At 51.3% G+C, this 6,000-nt stretch overlaps 1 protein-coding gene across 2 annotated transcripts in view; it reads left to right on the top strand.

Annotated features, from left to right (window-relative positions):
* The first annotated feature begins 2,697 nt into the window (after window positions 1-2,697).
* ADD2 (adducin 2) overlaps window positions 2,698-6,000 on the top strand; it is a 52,353-nt gene continuing 49,050 nt past the window's right edge. The window contains exon 1 of one of the 2 annotated variants that reach the window (XM_045549812.1): window positions 2,698-2,759. The gene's annotated coding sequence lies outside the window, so the exon portion shown is untranslated. Of the gene's footprint in view, window positions 2,760-3,551; window positions 3,572-6,000 lie in introns of those variants that run through there. The other variant, XM_045549811.1, reaches the window with a different exon arrangement.

The following is a 6,000-nucleotide window of genomic DNA, read 5'->3' as shown; positions in this document are numbered from 1 at the left end:
GAGGAGTGGAAAGTCAACAACATACCTCTGATTTTTGCCATCTTGTTCCAGACACCCTGTGAAGGCCTGAGCCTCCCTGCTCAGGCTTTTGGGAACACAGAAGTTCCGGAGGCCTGCAGTTCTCCGTGTGAGCCTTTAGACCCTCCCCCCTTACTTAACCTATTCTTTCCAGTTCCCGCCATCCCCTCTTCCTGGGCCCCCGAACTTTCTTCCTCCCCCTCCCCCCAGCATGCCCAAGCCTCATCTGAGTTGTGGATTTTCACAGCTTCCCCAGTCTGGAGAAGAAAGGAATATGTTAGCTCACCCTCTAGTCTTTCTTATTTTCTCTTGTGCCCAATTAGTGGGGGGAAAAAAAAAAAACTCCAAAAAACAAAACCAACAAAACAACTTTGACCTTAATGTGCTAAAAGAGCATGCTTTTCTACTTCTTGTGATCTAGGATATGGTTTATTCTATTAGGCACAGAAGGACACATCAGCTAATGGCTGTTTCCTGGACTTCTTGTCTGGGGGTAGGCATGGGGACAAGAGTAGCCCTGCCACATGATTCAGTGGGTTACACTTCACTTTCCTATTGGAGGACAGATACTCTCAGACCGGGCCAAAACGCAGCATCAACGGTTTTCTGTTTGAACTAGATTAAGGTAAAACTTTTCAAAATGTAACTCCATTGACATTAGATACAGTCTTGCCCGAAGGGTAGACAAGATGACTGCTTAAAAGTGTCTGAGACTGGATTCCAGGATGGCCTGAGGTGGGGAATGGTGAATCAGAGCATGAGTCAGCTCTGTGAGACAGCCTTTGCGATGAGCTTTTATCTGTGTGGTCTCCAGGTTTGACTGACCCTTTGACTGAAGGCACCGAGTCTGTGAAGGCTGAGCTCAGTCCTCCTGCCCGGCCAGCGTTGTCTCTGCAGCACCAGGGCTTCCTGGGCGCCCCCCATTTTCCCCATCAGGAAAGCATGAGGTCCACGTGGACTTGTGATTAGTGGCAGAGGCATCTGATGAGTGCGTTGAAGCCCAGTGCTGGAGCCTCGAGGTTGGGAGCCCCCCGGTTGCCTTTGTGAACCTTCACTGGAGCACTGTGCCCCGGTATTGTAATGCTCTCTCCGTGACCCCCTCATCATGGGCCTTTTAAGAAGGGGGATTGTGGATCACATCCCCTGACTTCCCCAGTGGCAGCCAGGCCCATGGCAGGCATGTAGCGAAAGGACTGCTAAGATCAAGCAGGTCTCAGGGACTGGCAGCCCTCGGAGTACGTGTGCATGACCCACTGCCAGCTGTCACCATTGCAGCCTGCTGTCCTCCTGAGGGGGGCCAGCAGCATCCTCTTTACCTAAAAGCACAGCCACCTGTCAGAGTGAGTACCAGAGGTGCCTGCTCTGTCCCTTGCTCTCTAATCCCCATCTTCTGTGTTGGGAAGTTCTGAGCCATCTCAGCTCTGAGCCCCACATGCCAGAAACAAGAACAGAATTATCCTTTTAGATGCCGGCCTAGTCCTCAGGGCTTCTGCCAGGAACATAGAACCTGGGCTTTGGGCCTTGGCCGTTTGCTGGTGCTCATTCCCCACCTTCCTACCAGGCCCCTGGCATCCACTCGTCTTCATTTGGATGAGGGGAGGAAAGCAAGGTGAACTCAAAAGAGAACAGCTCTGGAACCAGATGGGTTCCAACCCAGGCTCTGCCCTTCACCAGCTCTGTGGCCTAAATCAAGTCACTCAATTTCCTGGAGCCTCAGTTTCCTCACCTGAAAAACCAGAATGCTGGGCCCTTCGCTGTGGGGCTGGGGAGAAGGGCCCAGCACAGCAACAGGCACCTACGGGGCTGCACAGCTTTTGCTGATTGAATGTCTTTCTTCAAGGTCCAACTCAGGACCTTGGTCCTCATCCATGTGGATCCACGGATTCATAAGCATCAAACACAGTCATTTCACATCATCCCAGCATTCATTGTCAGCGCCCTGTACTGTGTTGGCCTTAACAGTTGATTACATACCTGTGCATATGTGCAGATATCTATGTATATTTCATTTGCATTCATGTTTTTCATGAATATGAACATGACTGTGGGCCTCTACAAGCAGGGCCTGGTCTCATTTCTCCCAGGTATCTTCCCTTTCATGTCCAATTCCACTTCTTGCTCACTCCTGGGCACCAGTAGATACTTGACAAGTAACTGTGTTTATCTAGAAGGAGGAAATAGAAGTGATTCCAAGTCTGAGAAAATATGTTGGGCCCATCCATTCCACCACAGCCCAATTCCTGGGTAGCAGGAGAATGGAACAAATTGCCTACTAACTCTTAGGTTTGAGTCCCTTTGTCAGAAGTCTTTTAAAATTCACTGGACTTCGCTAGGAAAGTGTGCATCAGGGATGCCCAGAAATAAGCACTTCTTGGGCCTGCAGCAGTCAGAGTGTTGAAGGATTCTTCCAGCCCAGGGGGCTTCTGGAGATGGACATAGAGATATTTTACCTTCACTCACCTGCCTCCTTCTCCATTTCTTCTTTTAAACTATTTTTGACCTAAATTATCACAGCAGTTAATACCTGATGTAGAACTTTGGAAAATTCAGAAGCGTGTGAAGAGATGATGATAAGCTTCCCCCATGATCCCACCACGCAGAGGCATAAGCTTTCTCTATCTGAACGCACCAGGCAGGGTGTGGTCCAGTCCCTGTTCAACTGCCTCCACTTACTCTGCAAAGTCGCAGCCGCATGGTCATCATGCCTTCTGTCTCACTGTGGGAGTCTCATTCAGTGATCGGTGAGTTTGGGTTCTCACTTCAAGCCTAAGGCTTGGATCAAATGCTGTGCTGTCCTTGCCTGGAGCTGACCTGTGGGGCCCAGGCCTGGGGCTTTCAGGGTCTGGCGCTGCAGAGGGGACCCGTGGCCATGGCCGTGGTGAGCAGCTGGGAAATGGCAGCTCATGCCGTCTTTCCACCTTGGCCTCTGGGTGCTGAGTGATACAAACTGTCTATTCTTGTCTGCGGACCCCCCAGTGAAGTGGCAGGTGACAGCACCTACCTCCTCTCTGGGAGTATGGAGCTTAAGCAGATCTAACGAAAAGTCAGACACCTTGGGGCATCTGTTACTCCCTTTATAGACCTTTCATTCCTTTTACAGCCAGAAGGAATGATCCATAGAAATGCGATTTCATACTCCAGTGGTTACATGTACTTGGTCTTCAGTGGGACAGGGAAGAAAATGCTCCATGACAGGGAGCATGTTTTGTGATTTGCAGGCCCCAGCTGCCTCCTACCTGGGTGAAACCCGAGCAGGGTCTCTGCTGAGGAGGGGTCGGAGGTGTGAGGATGCTAACTAGAGGTGCCAAAAGGGAGCTCCGGGGTCCCCTGAGCAGACTGGAGGGTCCCAGGCGAGGGCAGGGGATGGGGTGCTCGAGAGAGGTGAGAGGCAGAGAAGGAGGCGAGGCTGGACTTTGGCAAGCTGGGGGTGTGCGGTTGCCATGAGCTGCGTGGTGTATAATATTACCTTCCTCTCTGTCTCTCCATCGTCAAGGTTGGATTTGGTAGTGTGCAAGTCAGTTGCTGGGATTCGACTCCAAAATAGACATGAAGGGTAGGAGGAGGGGCCCTGCCATTGGGTTATATACCAAAGCACACTTAGTTAAGAGGAGGCGATTTAGGCGCTAGGACCCCTGTCATGCACTGTTCCACTGACACCCACACGTCACCCTGACATGCGCAGCATCAGGGTCTGTCTCCCCGCAAAGTGCTGTGAGCTCTCCTCGGGCCTCACTCGCCTCTGGGCCACCCGGGCTGGATGGTGCTGCTTTGTTAAGCTGTCCTAAGTCCTCGCAATTCACCACTAGCTGTATTTTAGTTCAACTAACATTTATGCAGCACCTACCTGGCACCGGGGAGGATAGAGAAATGCCGAAGACGTGGGCTTTGCCTGCTAGGAGCTCCCGGCAACAGGTTGATGCTGTCAGGCTGCTGGTGGAATGGAAGAGGTGAGTAAAGTGACGTGAGAGCCCGAGGAGGCGGGTGCGGAGGCAGGCTCCGGAGGAGAGGACACCTGAGGTGAAGAGGAAAGGGTGTTCCTGGCAGAGGCCAGCACTCGTGAGGAATCTGCCTTGTGCCTCTGGTCCTGTGAATCGCCCCTGGAGGGCGGGGCGGGCACTGGGAGGTCCAGGGGACTGTGGGTGTCGGCTAAGAGTCTGGGAGGGTGGCCTACAGGCTGGGCGTCCTCAAGGAGAAGAGGCTGGGCAGACAGAGAAAGGCCCAGCCCCTGGCTGGGGGCTTCTGGGCTTGAATTTTTAACATGGAGCATGCATTTTATTTGACAGAGCAAATTCAGATTTAAACAGTTTTTTTATTGATGCATAATAGAAGTACATAGTTGCGGGGTACATGTGATTATTTAATACTTTCATATAATTTGCAAAGATCCAATTAGTACACTTGGGACATCCATCACCTTAAATATTTGTCTTTTCTTTATGCTAAGAACTATTTGAATTCTTCTCTTCTATATATTTTGAAATTTACAACAGAGTATTGTAAACTATAGTCGCCCTACTAATCTATCAAACACTACGTCTTATTTCTTCTCTCAAACTGTACATTTGTACCCCTTAAGCAACTTCTCTTCATTCTCTTCCCTCCCTTCCTGGAGGTTTAAAATTTTATATTTGGAACATGTGAAAAGAATACCTGTCATTTTTGTAATAGAGTCCAAATTTGACTAAGTTTTGGCTGGAAGAGCAGAAATTAAAAAAAAAAAAAAAAAAAAAGGTTAAGTAAGGAACACTGCCCCTGGTGACAGGGACGGGTTTTTAGCAGGGCAGTGACACGCATGGGCCAGATTTGCATTTTTAGAACAGCGACTCTGGTGACCAAATGGATGTGCAGGGCAAGAAGAGGGAGTCAAGGCTGCCTCTCTGGGCCATGGCGGGTGGGCAGGGGGTGGGAGGGGGGTTGACTGGTTGGTGGGGAGCAGGGAGGAGGGGCTGGCTGGGAGAGGGAGGCTGTGGGGCAGAGTGAGCGGGAGTGACAATCCGTTAGCAGGTTGACTTCAAGGTGGCTGCAGGACACATGGTGGGCAAAGGCCCCTGAGTGTTTTTAATGTCTGAGTTCACAGTCGGGTGGGTGGCCAAGAAGGACTAGAACTCACTGTCCTAACTCTTCCTGCCTCAGAGCCCAGCCTGACTGCACACCGAGAGCAGGGGGCAGGGGGCCCTGAGGGTGCCTCCTGTGCTTTCTGAAGCAACCAGGGGTGTCAGGCACCTGCTCTCACTACGTGGGGCACCATGGCTCTCCCTGCTCCTTGCTTCTCAGCTCTGCCTGAGGGCTGAGGGTGGCTGGAAGCTGGGGCGAGCTAGGCTGTCAAGGCACATGCTGGGAAGCTGAAGGCTGAATGGGGGGTGATGCTGGGCTTGATACCACAGCCTATGCAGGCTCAGAAGGTTCTATAGGGCTGGGGTCACCCCAAGCTCCCCCAGGGCATCAGCCCTGCCCCAGGTGCTGGGGCCCCTCTCGAGTAGCCCTGGCATCAGGCCTCTTCCTCTTCCGTTTCCCTCATTACAGCTTGCTGATCCGGTGCCGCTCCTGCCCTGCTCAGCTGGCCCCTGCAGTCAGACATTTGACAGTTTCATTGCCACAGAATAATGGTTGACAGATAATACACTTGCCTCCAATGCCTCTCAGGGCTATTTTCATTTTAATTAGGGGGTAACACCATAACCCAAGGAATGGAGCTCTAATTGTGGAATTTCACACCAGTGGGGATTGGGATGGGAATTATTTTGTTCAGTGTACACTCATCCGGGGGATAGATGTCTGCTTTCTTGCATAAAGGCCACAGGCCACTTCTAGGGGCAAAGGATTAATTCTACTAATGGACACAAAAATAGCTCAGACTCTGTAAATTAAAATCTTAGCAGGTTATGTCTACGGGGCAGCCTCAGACCTTCATGGCAGGGGCTTCTGGGGAAGGGGAGGAAGTCTGAGGGGAAAAAACTTACGTAGCTCCAGGATTGGTCCTTC

This window comes from Lemur catta, chromosome 4 (genome assembly GCF_020740605.2).
Source record: "Lemur catta isolate mLemCat1 chromosome 4, mLemCat1.pri, whole genome shotgun sequence".
Classification (NCBI taxonomy): domain Eukaryota; kingdom Metazoa; phylum Chordata; class Mammalia; order Primates; family Lemuridae; genus Lemur; species Lemur catta.
Note: the sequence above shows the minus strand (reverse complement) of the source record. Positions and strands in the feature narration are given on the sequence as shown.